This window comes from Microtus pennsylvanicus, chromosome 5 (assembly GCF_037038515.1).
Source record: "Microtus pennsylvanicus isolate mMicPen1 chromosome 5, mMicPen1.hap1, whole genome shotgun sequence".
In the NCBI taxonomy this organism is placed as follows: Eukaryota; Metazoa; Chordata; class Mammalia; order Rodentia; family Cricetidae; genus Microtus; species Microtus pennsylvanicus.
Genome location: NC_134583.1, coordinates 84399680 through 84421906, shown reverse-complemented (window position 1 = coordinate 84421906; position 22227 = coordinate 84399680). Strand labels below are relative to the sequence as shown.

The following is a 22227-nucleotide window of genomic DNA, read 5'->3' as shown; positions in this document are numbered from 1 at the left end:
CTGAGGACAAGGGACAGCCTGGGGCCAGCTCCCATCTTCCTGGACAAGTGTGTTCTTGGGGAACGTCTGTGTCCTAGGTAGCTCCTGAGGCTTTCAGTACTGGCTCCTCTGTCCCACTTCCGGTTCGTATTCTGAAAGGGCTGGATGGGAGAAGTATCACGCGGAGCTCACGCGGAGAAACTGAAGCTCAGGGCTGAAGAGTGCTGTGGGTGGAAGCTAAAGCTAAGTTGTCCCTGGCAGGTGAAGCTAGGGTTCACGCCCCATCCGAGGTCTCCCTGAGCCTCCCTGCACCAAAGGAGGGTTGTCTGAGCCTGCTCTTGGTCTGGCTTCATGTAGCTTTAAACACACAGAGCCAGTTTGAGTAGGCAGGGGGAGAAGCACCAGTTGGCTTATGGGAGATAGATCGTTTCATGAATGTTTACTAACCCACACTTTCGCTGATGGGCAGAGTCCTTAAAGAGAGTCCTTGGGGGTGGGGGGAGGGCTGTTTGAAACCTCCTGCAGGGCAGCTGCCACAGGGCCCACCAAGCCTGTGTGTGCCACTCCAGGGTATCTCCAAAGCTTCCCTGGACAGTTCCCAAGCTCATAATGACCCCGTGGCCACTGTTTATGCCAATCAGGGTTTTGAGGAGCCTGTTTGGGTCAAAAGTTGTCCTATTGGCCAAGCTGCTAAAAGCAGGATATGGGCTAGAGTCCTAAGAGGGTCCAGAGTCTGGGACCTCAGTGTGCTGCTGTCACCTTGTTTGAGGGGGGAGGGGTAGAAGTGTGGAGACGGGAAATAATGCAAGGGGTCATCTAAACACACACACTCCTCCAATTCTCTGGCTGCTTGAGAGTTTGCCTGGATTCCATGGCCATGTGCGGGATCCTCCTGGGTCCTCTTGGCCATCCACAGGATCCTGCTAGATTTGCCCAGCTGTGCACAAATAGGGCCCTCTTGCTTGCCCTGGCTATCACGGCAGTCACTTGTGGTTGAGTTTTGTAACTTTCCTAGCCTTGATCAGACCAGCTTGGCCTGGGGTGCAGATACCAGGACTTGGATTCAGGGTACAGGGCCCTAAGATACATTCAGGCTGTGGATCTTTGTTGGTCAGCTGAGGACACTCTGTAGAGTCACAGGAGAATGGTCTTTGGTGCCTTGGGGGACGTTCATAGGTTACTTTCAGAGGCCATATTAAAAATATTTGCTGCCCAGTGAAAAGTTATCAGATGCCATCTGGCAATAGAGGAGCCTGTGGGGAGATGGCCAGTGTGAATGTCATATACTTGTATATATGATCTTGCCTGGATCTTAGTGGCTGGCTGTGGTACTTGCCATCTAGTCTGTCCAGCACAGCTTGGGGATCAAGGGTTGCCCTGTGAAGTAGGACAGCCTGGCTATGCATTTTCCTTGTTGCTTCTGTTTCCCTAGCTGGGACGTGAAACAAGCTCCTGCCTACTGACCGGTATGTTGTATAGCAGCCTGGGGAGCTTGTCTGCCGAGGCCATGCTTCTGCCTTGAAAGCAGGTGGTCTTAGCTTGCTCTTTTGGCCTCTGCCTCTTTCCTGGCCACTTAAGCTCCCAAAGCAGCCCCTAGAGAGCCTCTATGCCCTTCATGCCCAAGCTGTGTCCAGTCCTGCTGGGCCATTCAGGGAGGGTCCTGGCCTGGTGTACAGTGGCTCCTCAGCCCAGAACCCAGCTCCAAAGATAACACTTCAGCAATTGTTCTTGGAGCCACCTGGCTCTACTTTCTTCCTTTGGGGTTTTGAGTGCATGGCCAGAAAGCTGGTGAGCGCTGTGTCCCATGCTGGGTAGGTGGAGGCAGGGAGCCACGACACCACAGGCAGGTGCCCAGAGCGGTGCCACCACCTTCAGGGAAGGGAGTGCCTGCTCTGGGCTCTGGGATGGTGTTCTCCAAGAGCTACTGGGACAGATCAGTTTTGGGGATCTCAGATCTCATCACTATTTGCAATTCAATAGTGATTAACAGGGCAAGGCAGACAAAAGCCTTGTTGTGCCCTGTCTCTGTTCACCTAAGTAAAAGCCATCACTGGCTTCTGTGGGCCTCAGAAGAGAAAAAAGCAATTAGAACAACAGCTAGTTAGAGAGCTGGCGGCGGCTGGCAATCAGACTCAAGGCAACGGGGATTCCTGTTTGATGTGGTTATGAATTTGCTTTCAAAGGAAAATCTTGAAGAGTCTTTTCAGAATTTTTTTTTCTTTCAGAACCTGCCAAGCCTTGATCCTTGGTCAGGACCCCCACAACCCTGGCCTGTGGATCGTCTCAGCCTTAGCCTAACCTGGTGGGGATACTTAGGTTTGGGTTCAGAGTGTAAGGCCCTGGTATGCATTCAGGTTGGGGATCATTATGGGTCAGCCCAGGGCCCTCTGTGGGGTATTGGGAGAATGGCCTTTGGTGCCTTGAGGGACACTCATAGGTCACTTTTAGAGGCCATATTAAAAATATTTGCTACCCAGTGAAGAACCATCAGATGCCAGCCTGGCAACAGAACAATCTGTGTGGAGTCAGCCAGGGGGAGTTCGGTAGAAGACATAGTGCATATGAGCCTAGACCCCAGTCGAGCTGCTCCCTGGCTCAGTTGACCCCAGGCTCACACTGGCCTCCACTTCTGCATCTTATGGATCAGAAGAACACTGCCTGGCGGGCTCTGATGACCCTCAGCCCTACCTTAGGCTGCCTGTCCATCAGCACTCCTCCTCCACGTCCTCTCTCCCAGCACCCCGACACTACCATCAGAGAGACACCTCCTTAGTGCTGTCTAGGTTAAGTGTGGCCCTACTTTGAACAGAAGGAAGGAAGTCTGCCTAGGGTACTATGGGAGAGGGAAGAGTTGGGGCAGAAGTTGGAGGAGTAGCGAGGGAGCAGTGATTGGTAGGTACTGGAGCTTCAATGGGTTTATATATGGTGTTTATACAAACGAGTTTAGCACTTCTCAGCAGGTAGCATTATGGTTCTCATTTCAAACACTTCATGGGGATGCTAAAAGAGGGGTGTGTAGTGGGGCTGTTAGGGTCATCTCCTGTCTCCTACCCCTTTGGGGGCCTTCTGTTACGGAACTTTTCCTCCCATCAGCTGGAGGCCAGGCTCCCTGGACAGTTCTATCCTCCGGCGCAGCTAGCATCTCCTATTCCCGGAACGGTTACAGTAGTGTCTACTGGCTGGCCTCCCACTTCAGCAGGTTTACACGTGACAGTCCTCTCAGAACACAAAACAGCACTGTGCTGCTGGCCCAGGAGCCACCTTATAACTCACTCCCATTTCTCCATGTGGCCTTTTTCTTCCTTACTCCCGTGACTCCAGGCCTATGCTGTTCCTCAAAGACGGCAGTGTATATCTCTTTCAGGGCTGTCCTCTCTCAGCCCTTTCTTTCCTCTGCGGTGATGCTGCCAGCCCACACACAGTCACTGTTTCCTCAAGGTGCCGGCTTCCCTCACTGGAATTGGGTCACGTCAGTTGTGGTCTTTGTCCACACTACTCTGAGTTCAGGGAAGGACTCCACCAATGCTAGGTCCGTGAGTACCTTCACTCCAGAGTCCAAGCCCAAGGAAAGGAAGGTAGTTTTACCTTCTCAGTGCATTCAGGCCTCATCCTCACCTAGCACCCATCTGCATGGGGAGACCATAGTGAACTCCCGTGAATGACACATGGTCACATGGAGCTTGTACAGGTTGGTCTTGTGGAGTGGAGTGGATGCCAACACGCATTGGTGACTGGAAGAGGCTGTGCTTACAGTTGTCGTATTCATGACTTAGTGCTCTGGCTTTTGTAGAAAAGCCTGCAAGCAGTATCTCTGGCTCACAATCACTAGGGTGGCCTTGTGTCCTTTGGCTCCCAGGATCCACAGGGTACATGTGTGAGCCTGCCTGAGAATGCAGGCTGGGTCCTATCTGGGTGCCATGTTGAACAGTGTCTCTCTGCACCAATCCCAGGGCCTTCATTTTGTCAAGCAACATCTCCAACCCCAGCTGTTCATTTTACAAATGTCTAAAAAGGCCTGGTGTGGTCACACACACCTTTGACCTCAGAAGAGACAAGCGAATCTGTTCTATATAGTGAGTTCCAGGCCAGCCAGGTTTATATAAAGAAACACTTCCTCTAAGAAAAAAGAAAAGTCAAAAAATAATGACTCAACCTGTGATCTTGTTTATGCAGACAAACACTTGGCTCCCACCAGCATATCAGATAAATTATCTATGCCAACAAATAAATATTCCTGATCACCAGAAACATCAGTCACATGAGTGCCAGTTACCACACGAGATGGGACCTGGGACTATAAAGAACATCCCTAGGGGGCTGGTGAGATGGCTCAGTGGTTAAGAGCACTGACTGCTCCTCCAGAGGACCCGGGTTCAATTCCCAGCACCCACATGGCAGCTCACAGCTGTCTGTAGCTCCAGTTCAAGAGAATATGACATTGTCATACCAATGTGCATGAAATAAAGTTGTTTTTTTTTTAAAGAGCATCCCTAGACTAAGATGTGGCAGGCACCTTGACTATTCACCAAGTTATTTCTTAAGAGCCTCACCCAGGGAAACTGACATAGCGAAGACTTTTGCCTCTGTGTCCGGGCTCTGTCTCAGATCCTTAGTCCACTTTTTACAGAATCTGCCGTTCAGACCTACAGATACACTGCTCTACACATACCCATGGTCCATAAGATTTTTACCTGGTTCCCTACAGCTGCTTCCTTTCGCCTGCCTCTCTAACCCTTTCTTGGATCCCTGCCGCTATACACACACACTCACACACACATGCACGCATATGCACACGCAACACAAGCACATGCACACACACGCATGCGCACATACACCACACACACACACACACACACACACACACACACGTACACACCATGTAAGTACTCATACAAAGCCAGGCCCTCAAACCTCTGCAGACAAGGCCTGGCCCAGGCCAGCAGTCTCACCCCTGACCCAGACGCCTGCACTCCCCTCCTTTGCTTTGCTCTGGGCGGCACCAGCTGACCTTTGTGCTCAGACCTATGCCTTCATCTCTCCGTTTTTCCACTGCACCAATGAATGTCATCTCCCTCTGCAGCCCCTCCCCAATCCCTTCTCACACAGATCCTGAACACATCCTCCTCCATTTTGCCTGAGGACCTTTGCACTCACTGGACTCTCTGCCTGGAAAACCTGCTCTCCACTGCTTTGTGGACTTTCAGCCGCAATGCCCACTGCTCCAAAAAAGCTCCGGCTTATCCCGTTTCTCCTAGCACACTCTGTGATGGTTGCCCCCCTCCCCAACTGACTTCCTGAGTTTATTAATTGACTTGTTTATTGTCTTTTCTTCAAACTTTAGGATCCTGAGGTCAGGTCCTAAGTGTGCCATTCCTGTCGAGTCCCTGATAGTCGGACACACAGTAGGTGCTTAGAAACCCATGTGATCTAGTACAAATATTTGCTGAGTGGCTAAATTAATCTTTGGTTTTTCTCTTGGGTGGGGGGTAGAAGCCCCCAAGAGCCCTGCTTTCCAGGAAGGTACTGGGCAAAAGCCAATGGGGTATACACTGCTGGCAAGTCCTTTCATGTTCATTGATTTGTAAAGACTCTTTGTATGTGAAGGCTTATCTTTTGACATGTAGATCACAAGCATTTTCTCTTGCATGCTGTTTGTTTTGTGACAGCACTTATGGGGACCATTGTTTTTCCAAATAGGAGCTCCATCTATTCTTTTTTCCTTTATGGTTTCCAAGTCAGTGTGTACTTAGCTAACTAACCCTTCCTCAGTCCGACATGAATTTTTTCTGGTGTTTTTTAGGTTTGCATTTCACCTGTAAATCTTTGATGTGTATGGGGTTGATGTAGTTTTCCCTATAGTGGTTAATCTCTCACTGGGTGGGGGAATATCTTTTCTACACACTGACCTCCTTGCCTGTCTGTTTTTTTAGGGTTCACTGTATATAGCTCTCTCTCTGTCCTGGGTTTCACCATATAGGCAAGCCAGCCAGACACTTATGATCCTTCGGCCCCAGCCTTCCCAAGTGCTGAGGTCACAGGCCTATGACTACACACACACCTGGCTTCTAAATAGCTTTAATCCCTCCCAGGCAACCCTGTTGACTTTGTTCTCGACTCCCTAGCCTGCGCTGGGAGCCCTTGTCTCCTCTCCCACACAATCCCATAGCTCAGGTCGCTGGGTCTCCCTCCTGCTTCTTCTCCAGCTACTGAAGTCAACCTTGGTGCTCATATGACTCATCTCTTACCCTGTCTTCAGACCCCACTGCCTCACACAGATGAGCAGTTGATGTCCCTGGGCCAGCAGTGTGTGGCCCCAGGTTACAGGACACTAGGTCATCTCCTCCCTCCCAGGTGCCTCTGTTGCTTGGAACCGTCCATTCCATAGTTTCCCTGCTTTGTGTGAGCTGATGACAGCTTCAGGGACAAAGGTCCTGAGCTGAGTAGTGGCAGGCTTGAGGCCCCATAGCCCCTTGCTCCTGACAACACTGAGGGCCTCTGCCTGCCTGCCCTAGAAGCTGCCTCTACCCCCCTGGCAGTTAGTGGAGGTTGGGGGAGATCTAAGCCCAGAATGGGGACGCCAACCTCTCTAAAAGATTCGCCAGCTCTTGCAAGCCTCAAAAGGTTCTGTTTGCACCATGTCAGGTGCTTAGGAAGCGGCTGCTCTGCCTGCTCAGTCCCCCATGGGCAGATTCTACAGCAGTTACTCAGGCTGGGCAAGCATGTAGACAGGCTGGAAAAGTGGAAGCCGAGAGGCCCTGTTTGTGCTGGCTGCAGGCACAGGCCCCACCTGCATTGGATTCTCTTCTGCTGGAGTCCCGGAAGCTTGAGGACTCCAGGCAGAACATGTTGTACCAAAAGCCAGAGCCTTCGGCCAAACTAGGTGGGCAGTGGTGGCAGGTGGACAGGGACCACACGGGGCTCAGGCAGTTGATCAGGACTGCCCACCTGGGCCGGCACCACACCCTGTGTCCTAGGCAAACACAAGCAGGTCTGTAGCTGCTGCTCCAGGAGCCTTACCTCCTGTCCCCAGTCCCCAGTCCCTAGCCTCCTCAGACCCAGAGTTTGTTCTGTTTGTCCTTTGTCCATGTCCATCTCTGCCTGCCACTCTGGGACTACCTGTCGATGTGAACACGGGTGAGCTTTTCTCAGCCTCGCCCTTCATATATGTACAGCCATCCAAGCGGCCACCTTCTTGTTCATACAACAGACATTTCTATCTTCCCCAGTAACCAGGTGGGGGAAAGAAGTGTTTAATCTCTTGGTTCCTGCTTTACTCTCTTCCTTGTAACACTTGCTTCCTGGTGGACAACCTCACTGGGCCTCTGGCTATGGCCTGGGTCTGTCCCCATTGCCACACTGACCAGGACCTGCCTTCCCTGGGTGGGATCTGGGTGGTGCTGGGAGTTCACTTTCTGTGGGGGCATCCTGTGACTTGGCTTATCCTAGACCTTCTAGATGCTTCTTTCTTGAACATTCTCAAGTGCTAACTAGTCACAGGCATAGCCCCAGTTTTTTCTTCCATTCATTCAAGATTTTCCCTGGTTCCGTGTTGATCTCATGGGCCTCTCAGGGTAAAGGGTGGAATCCCCTTAACACTACCTCTCTCCTGGTCTGAGTGCTGGCACTCCCTGCCCTTTTAGTATAAGAGCACTTCCCTGACCCCCAGATTCAGCTGCACCTACAACCTTGGTATGTGTTCTCCTTATACCTCACCCAAGCTGGGACTGTCCTTAAGATAGACCCTTGGAACAGCCACGCACGCCCCTCCCTGCCCATCTGTGTATACTCTGCTTGCCAGGCGATGGCTTTCTTTCTCACACTATCCCTGATACAATCAGGAGTGTTGGTAACCTGGTCCTCCGTGTCCCTTTGTGTTGGTCTCTACAAAGATGGAGCTACATGGTCTACAGTGACCCATTCTGTAAAATATAGACATTCAGCACTGCCTCCCATTTCTCCCTGGGGCCTCCTCTACCAGGTGCTTGGCTGGCGACAGGGTGTTTACCCTCCCTAGCTCCGGCATGAGACACTGTATCCCTCCATGGCAGTTTTGACATCAGCCGTAATATGATCCAGGTGTGGCGGTCCACTTGCTTGTTTTTGCTCAACGCAGGCTTTGAGGCCGCCAGTTAGAACATGTCAAGGGCACTTGCTTCTTGGGGTGGCTGCACATGCAGTGGGCCTCCCTGAAGGGACCAGCAGTGCCCTAACCTGGGCCCTGATGCTGGACAAGGGAACCCCGGGGAACAACCCAAGCCCATGAATGCACGGTGCCTGAAGCTTGTCTGGAGGAGACTCCTGTTCTGGTGGAGTGCTAGGGTCTAGAGCAAGGTTGTGTGTGCCCCAGTGGTCTCCTCACCTGCCCCTGGCTCCCACTGCCCCTCAGCCCCCGGTAGACCCTAAGCATCTGTTCGTGCCGCAGGTTTTCCACCTATGACGGGGTTTCCCTAGAACCCGCCTCCTGGGCTTGGCTTCCTGGTTCCCAGTTGCTAGTTCCTTATACGCTATCCTCTAGTTTGTTCCCTGGCCTCCATTCCCTTAGCCTCCACTTTGAATTTGGTGTCTTTAGAGAACACCCCCTGTGTCTCATGGCCCAACCAACCCATCCAGCTCTTGTCTTTCTCCTCATAATAGTTGTTGATCTTCAAGACATCCATCTTGGTCCTCCTTTACCCTCCTGCCTGAAAAGGACACAAGCTCTGCCTCATGAGTGGCCCCATGACCACTCTGTAGGCATGGCTACCTTAGGAGCTCCAATCCGCTCTGCTGTTGGCCTCTAAGTCTTTCATAGCTCTTACCCTAGAGCGACCTCTGACTGACCCCAGTCAACTCCATCCTGCCAGCCCTAGGCCCCCTGGCCTTCTGGGACCCTCCAGGCCCTCTGTACCTGCTGAACTATAAGCAACCACCTCCCTCCCTTAAGAACTTAGTGTTGCTATGTCTCAGGCTTTTTTTTTTTTCTTCTCCACAGTCCTTCATACCTGCACAACCTGGATGGCCTTCTTCCAGTTTCCTGCTGAGAGCTCAGGGTTCTTGTGCTGACCCAGGTTGTCTGTCTCTCCAGGTCAGGCAAGCAGAAGGAGGCTCTTGCTTTACCCATACTTGGGTCACAGTAGGTGCACAACACTGACCCACAGGAGATGCAGGAATCATGGCTACCATAGGCTAGAATGACCTAGAACTCTGCTGGTAGGGTGAGAGAAAAGCCTGGTCTACCTGTGTGCACTGTGCCTTTCATATGCCTGTGGATGTGTGCATGGCACTGGACACAGGCTCTGTGGAGCCGAGTGTGGCTATGTGCTGGAAGCCAGGAAACTGGGAGCTACTTCTGGAAAGCAGATGCCATGTGGGCAGCAGGGAGCTGGGCAGGAAGTTCTGAGGTAAAGGTGAGCACTATCCAGTCGGTATCCCAAGCTCACAAAGCCCTGCCTGCCCTCCTGGGGCCTGAACATCCTGCCTCACTGCTCTTCAGACTCGGTCCCAGCCTGGAGATTGAAGGGGCCCCATGACTCAGCCAGTCAGTCATCCAAGCTGCAGCTGTGGCTGACCCAGGTGGGCAGGCAGCCCCCAGCCCAGCCTGCAGAACGGGATGGGGCCCCACTCCCTCCCCTGCTTCCTGCTTCTACTCTGAGACAGGATTTTCTGAAGTCAGGACCCCTGAGGCTGGAGGCTAGGCTGGAGGCTAGGCCTAGGGCTCCGGATGGGGGCTGGGTGGCTGGGCCTGGAATCTAGACTCCTGCTTCTCTTCTGGTGTTTGAAACTGTGGGGACAGAGTTAGGATGATCCTAACTACCTCTCCTGGCATCTGGGTCAGGCCCAGTATTCTGCTTGGAGTAGAGGCCTGGCTGAAATGTGGGGTGTGGGGGACAGGACAAGGCTTCCTATTCTGTTCCCTCTCATTCTTTGTGCCTCAGAACTTCCTTAGTCCTCTCAACACAGGGTTCCTGTACTCCACTGGGACAGAAATTTCAGTATCTCATAGGTGGGCCCAGTCTTAACTCTATGGGTTGGGAAACTCTAATGGAGAGACAGCAGGTAAAGATCCTGAGGTTGGGCTCCTATGGGGCTGGCAGCAGATGGGCAAATCTCTAAGGCTTAGAAGATATCACATGAATAGAGGAACCTGGGATCCCGGATCCCTTTCTGACCCTCTAGTCACTGGGAACAAAAGGGCTGCCAGCTCTCCTGGCTTCCATCTCCCCTCACCCAGCAATGGTGTTTCCCTTCACATTAGCTACGACGCCACACCACCGGCCACCCTCTCCCCATCATTCTCTCTTCTGTGTTCAGCTCTGGTATCTGTGCTGCCTCCTCATTGGACACTGGGCACTCATCCTCCACAACCTGCCATATGGACACAAGGCTCTGAGGTCACCCACCAGGTGCCCTGTGCTGGTCTTCACAGAGCAGACCAGAGAGTGTGGGGTTAGCCCCTGGCTGCCTCTGGTCTCCGGCAGACTGTTCAGGAAAGGGGTGAGAGGAGATGGACCAGCAGGAAGTTGCTGGGGCTTCAAGCCAGGCCCCAGTGCTCCAGCCCATCTGGACATACTTGGCAGGTTTTCTTCTTCGTGTTCCCAAGCTTGTCAGGATGGACCCTCACACTAGACACGTCCAGCCTGCTACCTGCTGCCAGGCCACCCTGGACAACTTCCCATGCCTCCGCCTCAGGCTACCCTGCTGATCCCCAGCCCAGGCTCAGGCTCTGGTGATTGTCTACCTCCTGCTTCTGTGACAGGAACTGCCAGGGACACTGAGGTGCTAAAGGTGTTGGATGTGAGGGGAGTGAATTTGCTCTTCAACAATGGCCACTCTGTAACCTCAGTAGTCACCTAAGGAATCCTAGTGGGGTTAGTTGGGACCCTAGGCCCCAGGATGGTAGATCAGATCTCTCCCTGGCTCAGACTGCCATGGATCTGGGTGACCCATGTTTTCCTGGTCACCTCTGCTTAAGTCCTGCCCCAAACCCTGAATGGCAGGCATCCCTGGGCAAGCCCCCAGCTCTGCTGCCTTTTCCGAAGTTGGGCTCGTGTGTGAGCTATGGTGCCGGGACTCAGGCACTGCATACTCAGCCTGTTCTCCTAGCTTCCAAGGGTCCTGGAAGAGGTGACTTCAACAGATGTTTTATCTCTGGAGGTGGTGGTGGGCATTGGTGCCACCTCCTTCCCTTTTCTGGTGACAGTTCTTCCCTAAGCAACCTGCCCCAAGCAGAGAAGCACAGGAGGGATCTGTACTGGGGACACGCTGGAAGGGGAGGGGGACCCAGGACTGTGTTGACACAAGCAAAGAGCAAGGTTCTCTGGCTCGGCCCTCACCCCTGTAGGGCTCCAGCCAGGCCTCTGGTGCAGTGTAGGTTACAGTTACTACCTCTCCCTGCACCCACAGACACTCTTATCCTCACTGTAGTCCAGGGTCCACATCACAGTTGTGCCCCAGCCCCCAACTCTGGCCATGGCCTCCTGCCACCTTGGAGATTGACTGATCTATCCTGTAACCTCCCACCTCACTCCACAGCCAAAGATAGGTCATTTACTATTCTGTTAGGAGCCTTTTCCCTGATGCTGGGCACTGTGGAATGCTGACCAGGCCCTGGGTCCAGGCAAGGCTAGGGGCCCTGAAGAAAGACTCTCTGGAAAGCTGCTGTCTCTGGAGCTTTATACATAGTTAGCTTGGCCTGTAGTGGCTCTCTTTGTTCCTGGGAGGAACCAGGTGGGTAGGATGAGGGTTAAGCTGTAGGGAGGACATGCAGAAAAGCACCTGGTAGATTTGGAGGTTTACCTTGTGCCCATGACCTGCAAAGCCAGAGCCCTGGCTGCCTCATTCCTAGAAAGTACTGCGACATCTCATGGGCCCCACTAAGGTCCCATGTTCTACCCAGGCTACGACTGGAGTCAGATGTGGGGCGCTCTTTGGAGCCCAAGGCTGAGGGCAAATAGGTTGTGAGGGCTCCCAGAAGGTCCATAGTTCTCAGAAGGTAAGCCAAAAGGTGGGGAAGCCTCCACCTAGGAAAGAGGTTCTGGTTGGCCCTGGGCCCATCTGACCTGGGCTGACCCCTCCAGCTGATGAGAGATTCAGGCCTATCCTGCAGTTCCCAGCCCGCCCTTCCTGTGCTTGGGGCTGGGAGGAAGAAGTCACCCGGGACACCAGGGCTGTGGTAAGGGGCTACATGCTGACAAAATGGGTGTGGTTCACAGGCCCCAAGAAGCCCTCAGTTCCCTTGGCTGTCAGGTTCTCCATTACTAGTCCAGATCTTGAAGCCTTGGAGACCATCCAAAGCAACATTCAGATCTGGGAAGCCTGCCTAGGGAGGAACCCGAGTCTCTCTGTCACCTCTGGTTAAAGGAGGGGACACCTGGAAGTGAGACTCTCTTACTACTGCCCCATCCCACACGACCACAGTTCTGCTCTTCCCAACCAGGGTCTAGCTGACCCCAAGACTACACACGTTGTGCAGTGCTCCACCCTGGCTGGCCCTTCATCTCCTGCTACCCAAGGCCCTAGCATGTCCTTACCTTCTCCTTGCAGCCCCAGCTCCCCACTGGACCCTCTCTTCTTCCTCACCAGGCCACCAGCAGAATTTTCTACCTTCTGGTATCTACATTCCCTTCCTGCATTTTAGAGGCTTCTTGTCAATATTAATCAATCTGTCAGAAGCTCTTCCATCTCTGAACAGCCCAGAGAGGGGGTTATATCCCCAGGTCCGAATTCCTATTTCCGCTGTTTCTGGAGGGGAGTCTTTAAATTTCTTGACTGTTTCTTAGTTTTCCTGTTTTATTTCTAGAATCTCTGCTTTTTTTTTTTAAAGATCGCCGTGTAAACACTGTATTCACAAGGTCTTCTGGGATAACAGCTTTCTGTTTTCTCTGTAGTTCAGGGTTGCCTTTGGGTTAGGCTTAGTTTTTCTTTTTCTTTTGTTCTTTCTTTTTTACAAAAACATTTCTCTCTCTCTCTCTCGCTCTCTCGCTCTCTCGCTCTCTCGCTCTCTCGCTCTGTGTGTGTGTGTGTGTGTACATAGGTCAGAGGATGACCTGTGGGGTTGGTTCTCTCCTTCTATCATGTAGATAGAGAGATCAAATTTAGATCAAGCTTGGTGGCACGTGCCTTGACCTGCTGTGCCATCTTGCTTATCCTTTGCTTAGTTAAAAAAATCTTTTAAAAGCCTTTATTTTTATTTATGTGTATGTGTCTCTGTATATATGTCGTGTATGTTCCAGTGCCTGTGGTGGTCAGAAGAGGGTGTTAGGTCCCCTGGAGCTGGGTTACAGTGGTTGTGAACTGCCTGATGCGGGTGCTGAGAACTGAACTCGGGTCTTCTGCAAGAGCAGGAAGTGCACTTAACTTTGGGCCATCTTTCCAATCCCAGAGAATTAATATTTTTAAATCTTTTTCAACTATTTTTTTAAATTGCTTGGGATCAAACCCAGGGCTTTGCACATATGAGGTGAGCACTCTAGTGCCTTCTAATACATCTGTCATGAATCCATCCTTTAACTTTCTGCAAAATTGCAAAGCTTCTATTGATCTTATTGGGAATACTGGTAATGAATTTCTCTCTCTCTCTCTCTCTCTCTCTCTCTCTCTCTCTCTCTCTCTTCTCCTTCTCTCTCTCTCTCTCTCTCTCTCTCTCTCTCTTCTCTCCTAACTCTCCTCTTTCTGCTGGAGTCCTAGCAGGGCTATTTTCTCTCTAGTTTTTAGGTATTATATTCTTTCCCTTGGTCCCCAGCTTCTGTGTTCTTGCCCGTTTCCCCTCTCATTTTGCAGGAGTATATCCTCAGGCAATTTTCTGAGAAAAGGTATGTGGTAAATAAAAATGTTTGAGTGTGCGTTTTGGCAAATCTCTTTATTTTTTTCTGCTATACTTAGGACTCTAGATTGGAAATGACTCCACCTTCCTTCTTCCAGAAACGCAAAGATACTGTACTAGCACATGCTCACTTCCTGATGCTTCTCCGTTTTCTGTGTGTGACCTATATTTTTTCTCTCAGGAGATGCAGGATGTCTGTTTTATCGCTGTTCCGAAGCCATAGTGGAACCAAATGGGGCATCCTAAGGAGTTGACTTTTCAGCCCCAAAGGGTTCAGTTCAACCCACAGCTATTCCTAGTGTCCTGACAGGATCAGCTTCTCCAGAATGTAGCCTCTCATCCTTGCTTGGGTGGGGGTCAATAAGTACCTGGGTTCATGGGATACCGAGGGAGTGCTTGACACTCAGGCTGAACTTTAGTAGACTCCTCTTTGTGTTCCTGCCTTCAGGATGTTATAAGATTTTTCCAGGATCCTGGCTGAGAGCTACCTTATCGTTGATGGTGGCTCTGCCTGGAAGGTCAGACTCTAGCTCTCATTTCTATAGTCATCTCTGCTGGTGGCTCTCTATCTAATCTTCCAAACTTTGGGGATGTCTCTTTCCCTCTTCCGTTATCTTTTTCTGTCTACCCTTCTAATTCTTTGCTTGCTTACTTATTCCACCAATTACCCATTTTGGTGCTTCTACTGCCATTTTTTTTTTTTGTGGGCTTTAGAGGAAGTAGAGATGAATATTAGTTGAGTCACAAGGTCTTCTGTGACCTCAGCTTTCTGTCTTCCCTGGGGTTAAGGGTCACCTTTTCATCCTCAGACTCCCAGGACACACATTTCTGGGTCTCTTTCCTCCACCATCTCCTTCTCCACCCAGGTTTTCTGAGTCCTGCCCTTACACTTCCATTGGTGGGTGCCTCTTGGCTGTTGGCCTCACGGGCCAAGCTTTAATGCCTCTATACATTTAATGCCAGCCTGGACCCTCAAGGCTGGCTGAGCCACAAAGTTGCTGGTGTCTGACCTCACCACTTAGGAATCTGAGAGGCTCTTAACTTTGACCTATTCTAGGCTGAGCTCTGTAGATAGCCTGTCAGCCTTGTCTTCATCCTGGGGACCAGCCCTGCTATGTGCCTGGCTCTAAGGACTCAGGCTGAGCCCCTAAGGGTCTGAGTCCTCCCTGCTCTCTTTCCAACACTCACTTCCTATCAGAGCTTTTCCCCCCTGAACCACATGGGTTTGCCCTCAGACAAAGACAGAACTACTTCCTCCTTTAGCAAAAGAACCTTGAATTAACCATTTACTCACCAGGGGTCCTTGCAGTGGCAAACCTGTCATTGGACAGAGGAAGGCAGATACCCCTCTAGTGATGGGAGGGAGGGTGAGAGAAGGAAGGGTAACGGGAGGGAGGGTGAAGGGAGGGAGGGTGTCCTTCAAGTACTTTCTTCCTTCTCACTGCTGGAATGCAGAAGTGATGGCGACTGTGGAAGCTATGGGGTGTCACATTGTGGACAGAGAAGCAGACAGAGAACAGAGACAGTTCCTGGTCTGGCTGCTGCGCTAGACCCATGGGAGGTCTTGTCTGAGACACCAATTGTCATTATCCGAGCAACAGCTTAACCAACTTGCACTACCCCCCTCATGGCATGCCTGATGCTTTGCCTGCTTCTCGTCACCTATGACGTTCTATATTCTACACTTAGCTTGACATACTCGCATATAGGTCACCCCTGAGTTGTGTATAAGGTCTTGTGACTGGCTAAGTAGCCTCAAAGCCCAGACTCCTTAGGGTGCAGCTTCTGTGCCACCCACTGCTGGCACCCACCCTCCCTCTTTCTTCTTGGCCTTGAGGTTTGCCACAAGAACCCTGTGCCCTACCTGGCTGTGACCATGTGGTGCCAATGGGCTGGGAACACCAGTAGGAAGGGGCTGTGGGTTCTCTTAGAGCCGGCAGAGATCCAGCTGAATGGGGGTAGGCTGAGGACCCTTGGGGTACCTGCTGCCTCATGCCTGGTCCTTTTTGAGCCCTACTGGGTCCCAGCCAGGCAGGGCATTTCCTCTGCCGGCTGTAGGCCTGCAGGTGAGCCCTAGGGAAGCAGGGGCAGGGGAGGGAAAAAGGGCTGGGATGCTGGCCGGGTGCACCGACAGCCCGCCCAACTTTCCACAACTGTCTGCACAGAGCTGCACGGTGGTTTCCACAGGCTCTGCCAAGTGGCGGCTGCCGGCTCGGCCTGGGGTTCTGACCCCCGACGGGGCCTGCTCTCTGCCAGGCAGCCCTGAGAAGCTAGGGCAGACAGGGCCCAAAGAGTTAAGCCACCCTCCACCCCATCTCATTCCTACAGTTTTCTGTCCAAGACACAGCTGACGTGAGAAACAATAGCATTCCCTTGGAGAGGTTCGGCTGCGGGCTGAGGCCCCCCTCCCCAATAATTACTCAAGACATTGGCACGAGCCAGGCCTGGTTAGGTAACAGGCTGCTCGTTCGCTCCGGAGACTTCTAGCTCACAGTCAGTTACACATAATCTCTGCAGACAACAAAATCGTTTCCAGGATGGTGGGGAGGGTGAGGCCTTGCAGAGAGGGTATAGGGGGCAGAAGGGGCAGAGACCAGGGTAAGATGGGGGTAGGGTCTTATTGTAGGGACTCCCAGGAGTCTCAGGGATGCAGCTAGGAAACTCTGGGTGTTGGCCAAGCAACTATGGTAAGGGAGGGAATTGCCCTGCCCCCCCTCTCTACAACCTTCCCCACCCTTGTCCCAGTCCTTGGAAATGGGAGGCCACCCTGGTCTGGTCTGTTATTGAGCAGAACCCCAGAGGCACTCATTCATACAAGAGTGTGAATGACTGCTTTAGGTGCTTCCTCCTCCTCTCCTGACAGCCTCGCAGAGGACAATTTATGGCCTGTTTACTGTCCATGGCTCACTGTATGCGACTTCCTCAAGGGCAGGGCCACATACTGCACCCCCCTGCCTCTCCCCGCTCCCCATGTTCCCAGAGCACATAGCAGACATTCAGAAAATATCTGCCAAGAACAACGGACGACATCTAACCCGAAGAAGCAAGCATCATGGGGTGGAGTCAGGCGCATGGGAGGGGTGCCAGGCAGGGAGGACGGTGGAGGCCGTGGGTGCTCTGCCACCCTTCAGGGCCTGCCTTCCTGGCACTGGGACTCTTCCACAGGAAACCCGCCCATTTTCCTGGAAGGATGCTGAGCAGAGTAGGCTAGGACCAGGGTTTGGGTCTGGAAGGGCCTCCCTCAGCCTCCCCCTGGCAACTGGGCAGCTGAGTCAGGCCACGGAGAGCTGGGACAGTAGTATAAGGGAAGGCTCCAGTCTCTGTCCAATCTACACCCAGCATGACCCCAACTTGGGGAGGGAACCTCCCTCCTTCCCTTGGTATATCTCAGGACTTTTATCCCTCCATGATGTGTCTCAGTGCAAGGCCAGCTGTGGGCATGCGAAGAGAGCACACCACTGACTTCCTTGGAGGCAGAGCTGACCTGCTGACCTCAGGCTACCTGTCCAGTCCCTCAGGCCTTGTCTATTCTCTTCTTCCCTCAGTTCAGGAGGCCCGGAGGACAAGCATCATGGCTCTTGTCATGTTCTATGTAGGCAGAATGAATGTGGCATCAAGAGAGAACCTAGCAGGCTCTCAGCTCTTGCTTTCCCTCCCCTTTCTTGAAGCCTTCATGGGACACGTGGGATGCAAGAGCTCCTGGATTTCTTTTGCCTGCCTCTGGTCTCCTGCTCCAGCTTAGGTCTCTCACTGCCCATGTTCTGTGTTCTCTGTGGTCTCTTGTAAGGTGACCTTGAACATATCCTTTTTTGGGGGAGTCTCCTTCATGCCAACAGTCTTCTAGCAAGTAGAGAAGTTTTAGCTTCTCTGAACCTCATAGCCTAAATTCTCAGTTCATGGTTTGGAGTAGACACATAACCATGTGACCACCTCCATCACTTTGCTCCAGTCCGGAAATGGCCTAAAACCAAATCTCAGTCATGTGGTCGAGGAGAGCATAGATTCCTTTTCAACCTCTGTCCTCACCTCCCTTCCCCACAAGCCCCTCTTACCTGTTCCCACTGACCTCCTATTTCTTAGTTTTTCTGTTATCTTTCTTTTTTCTCAAGAGAGGATTTCTCTTTGTAACAACCCTAGCTATCCTGGAACTCACTTCATAGATCAGATGACTTCAAACTCACAGAGCTCCACCTGCCTCTGCCTCCCAAGTGCTGGGATTAAAGTCGTGTGCCACGAATGCCTGATTCTGTCGTATTTCTTGAACTTCTGTTCCTTGTTTTTGCAGTCTTAGGCATTCTCTAGTGACTAACATGGAAGATGAGCCATCAAGACTTTTGTCCTACAACTTTTTCCCCAGTATTCCTTCTGCGAAGTTACACCACAGTTTAGGCTAGATAAATATTTACCACTTGCATTTTAAAGAAACACATAGCTTTAAATGATCACAATGTAAACACTGTGTTCACAGGGTCTTCTTTGATAACAGCTTTCTGCTCGCTCTGTAGTTAAGGGCTGCCTTTGGGTTAGGCTTAGCTTCCTTCAAACTTGTTTATCTTTAAAAGATTTTATTATTCTTTTAAATTATGTGTCCATGTATCACCGTGTGGGTGTGCACAATAAGTGCAGGTGCCTGCAGAGGCCAAAGACGTTAGATTCCCATTGAGTTAAGGTTGTAGCACTAGAACTGTCATCTGGCAGGCGCTGGGAATTGAACTCTGGTCTTACATCTAAGTAGTACACGCTCTTAACAATGGAACCATCTCACCAAGTGCTTATTTACTTATTTTTCTGTGTATGTGCATATGTGTGGAGGTCAGAGACTAACTGTGTAAGTCAGTTCTCTCCGGCCATCTAGGTCCTAAGGATCAGACTCAGGTTTTCAGACTTGGTGACGAGTGCCTTTACCTGATAAGCCATCTTGCCAGCGGGGAATGAATTTTACTGGGAGATAATTTTATGCGCATGTAAAGGAACCTGTTTGTGTGAAGGAGTATATTTGTGTGGGTCTGCATTCTGAGTCTCTATGTGTATAATTGCATATGCAGGTATTGTTCTGTGTGCTAGGTTGTACATGTGTGCAGATACATATACCATCCAAGGAATGCTTGCTGTACACATCTTTCGATGGTAGGCTGCTCTCTTGCATTCTCTTGGCCCTCTCTGCTTCAGGTATGGGTTGTGGCCTTGCCTGACCTTGCTCTCCAGAGAATTTACATTGGATGGAGAACATTCCCACAAACTTCTAAGAAAAGGTATGGAAAGCCAATCCTATACATTTCCAAGTGTGTCCTTGGCCTTCACAGATACTTTGACTAGGTATAGAATGTTCTCTTCAGAAGCTTGTAAGCATCTTCTATTGAGAGGCCCATGGCTTGGCAGCTCACTTGCCATCTCTGAGATGATTCCACAGTATTCTCTTTGTCCCTGTCTCTCTGGAAGAACAGCCTGGCACATGAGCTTCTCTTCCTGACTGGGGCTTTTGGGATGACCCTTCTATATTTTTCATATATGAGTATTGCCCGAGTCTATGTATGTATACTGTGTGCTCTAGAAGGGGTCAATGTCCTCAGAGGCATCTGTGATCTCTGCGTGGGTGCTGGGAACTGAACCTGGCTCATCTGCAAGAGCAACAAGTGCGCTTAACTACTGATCTGTCTCTTTAGGCCCTCCCCCATGCTTCCCTTGGAACTTCTAGCTGTCAAGTATTGGATCTTTTTAGACTGAGTTTGTGCGTGTGCATGTGTGTGCATGTGTAGTCCAGAGGTCAAACTCAGGTATTATCCCTTAGGTGCCACTCAGACGTTTTTGGAGACAGGATCTCTCACTGGATCTGAAGTTTATTGATTAGTATAGCTAGATGGTCTTTGAGCCCAAAGGGTCTTTTGTCTCTACCTCGCCAGTGCTGGGATTACAAGTATGTGCCACCATGCCTGGCTTTTTTTTTTTTTTTAACATGGGTTCTTAGAATTGGACTTAAGTCGTTATGCTCATGTGACAAAAGTCTCACTGGCTGACCCATCTTCTGAGTCTTCCTTGTTTATGGGTCTTCTTTGATTATAGCCTTTTGTTTTCTCTGGGGTTAAAATTTACCTTTGGGTTTTGCTTAATTTTTCTTTTCTTTTAAAAACATATTTATTTTTGAGTGTTTATGCTTCTTGGCTAATTAATTATCTTAACCTCTCAGTTTTTATCCTATTTCTGGGAGATTTACTTCAACATATTTCTGAGTATTTGAAATCAGTACTCAATGATACATTTCCAAAAGCTCCTTTGGGGTTTCTATGCCTTTTTCTTTTCCTTTTTTCCCCCCTAACATCTGTTCTAGTTTAATGATTGCACAGCCTTAAATTTCAGAAGGATCTAATGCACGCACCCCTAATCTATATTTCCCTGCCTTCTGGCCTCCCTGTGCTGAGGTTAGCCCTTCCCAGTACACTGCCTTCCCTAATCCCACTCAGTCTTCTGCTCCCTCTCAGATCAAGCTAGGCCCCTTCCTTCCTGAGCCGGGGCCCTTACATATGCTGCACACCCTGCCCGCAGGGTTTGTTTCATCTGTGCTCTTGGCTTAGCCCCTTGCTTATGTGGAGGTTCCTTAGCGGCCTCCTCTGCTCTCATCCTGGATGGTTTCACAACCCGTCTGACACCCTGTAGCTCTCTTTATAGCATTCACTACCGCTAAGGAAATGTGATTCCTGCCACGGTGATTGGGAGCTGCTTGGTGCCCCTGCATTCTCTTGTCCTCTGCTGCGGTCTGGGCTCCTGTCATTGTCCTATTCCCCTGTTTTCTTAGCATGTCACTACAGCCTTAGGGGCGTATATCTGATATCCCTGTCCAAGAAGTCTGAAGTTTGACGTCTGCAGGGCTGGCTGCTTCCTGAGAGTCCTGGGGCAAGTGTATTCTGGCCTTTCCAGCATCTAGAGTGGCCTGCCTCTTTCACCTGTGGCTCTTCCTCTATTTTCTCCCTCTCTGGTCTCTGCTCTGGCACTTGTTTCTTTCATGGCTGCACCCATTGCCCTCTCTTGTAGTGACCCTTGTGACGACAGCTCTGAGCATCTAGGCTTCAGTCATCCTTCCATCTTTTTTTTGCCTGTGCTCGTGCCCTACACAGGGCCTCTGCACCTGTGACACAGCTGAGGGATGAGGAGGGAGGATTTGCATAGAGTCTACGTTATAGGCACCATGGTGCTGAAGGAAAGAACTCAGGCAGAAGTCAGGTGAGGAGGGATCACAATGTGTCTGTGCCACCCAGAGGGCCAAGGGCCTCACCCAGGAAGAGGGTTCAGATAGACGGGGTGAGCAGGACAGGGCCTTAGACTTGTTTTGACATCTTTGGAGAGATGCAGAGGTCAGGCATATACAGGAGCCCAGACCCTAAAAGGCCCCCATCCCTATGACGGCTGAGAGAGTACCAGAGATTTTCAGGTGCAGAATGGCTATGAACACATGAGGAGTGATGGACAGGGAGCAAAGCCCCAGGCGAGGATGAGAAGTTCAAGGGAGTAGGAAGATCAAGTGTGTAGATTTCATGAGGGACGAGGTAGGGGAAGTTTGGGGAAGCTTCCAGAAGTGGAACAGGGAAAGGACATGGTATCTGGGACTTGAATGGGAAGACAAAAATCAAAGAAAGCAATAAATCAAGGAATCCACCATACTCCTGAGAACTTTCACACCTATACCCAAGAAACCAACACTACAGGGGGAAGACAAACAAGTAAATAAGCACAGAAAGAAAGTCTGTGACTCATAACAAGCTGAACTCCTGACAGAGGCCACTGCCTCCTGTGTACATGAGAAGGTCACAGAGTCAGTCCTGGGCCTCCGAGGAAAATTCCATAAACTTCAAAAAAAATCTGCACATTGATATAAAATTGGAAAGTAGCTACCAACAGACACACTGGAGGTCCAAAAGTAACCCTCTAAATAATTCTATGCTTAGAAAGGAGATGCAATGGGAGACACATCGGTTTGCGGATTGGCCATGACGACAACGTGACAAGCTGACCAAGTGTGCGACGCGGCCAAAGGGACATTCAGAGGGATGCTCAAAGCCACGTTAGAGAACCAGAGGGATTGAAAGCTCACGTTCTGAGGTTTTTTTTTTTTTTCCCCCAGGAATCTAAAAAAGAACAGATACAAAAATAAATACAAAGAAAGGACAGGGAAGTAATTGATCAAGATGCAGGAGAATATTAGCAAAATGGAGAAAAATTCTGAAGAGCCAAACTTTAAGCAAGCAAGATAACAATGCATTAGAAACTTAAAGGGGATAAGAACTAGAGACACGGAGGGAAGTGTCTAGCTGCAGCTGGTTATGGAACACTGTTTTTGAGACAAGGTCTTGTTCTGCAGCCCAGCTAGATCTAAGTTTCTGATCCCCCTGCCTCAGCTTTCTCAGTGCTGGGATCGAAGGGCACAGAAATACAAGAAAGTTCTAGATCCAGATGAT

At 50.7% G+C, this 22227-nt stretch overlaps 1 protein-coding gene across 1 annotated transcript in view; it reads right to left on the bottom strand.

The window, feature by feature from the left end:
• The window catches only part of Kcnq1 (potassium voltage-gated channel subfamily Q member 1), a 320601-nt gene that overhangs the window by 2457 nt on the left and 295917 nt on the right, over positions 1 to 22227 (bottom strand). The window lies entirely within an intron of this gene.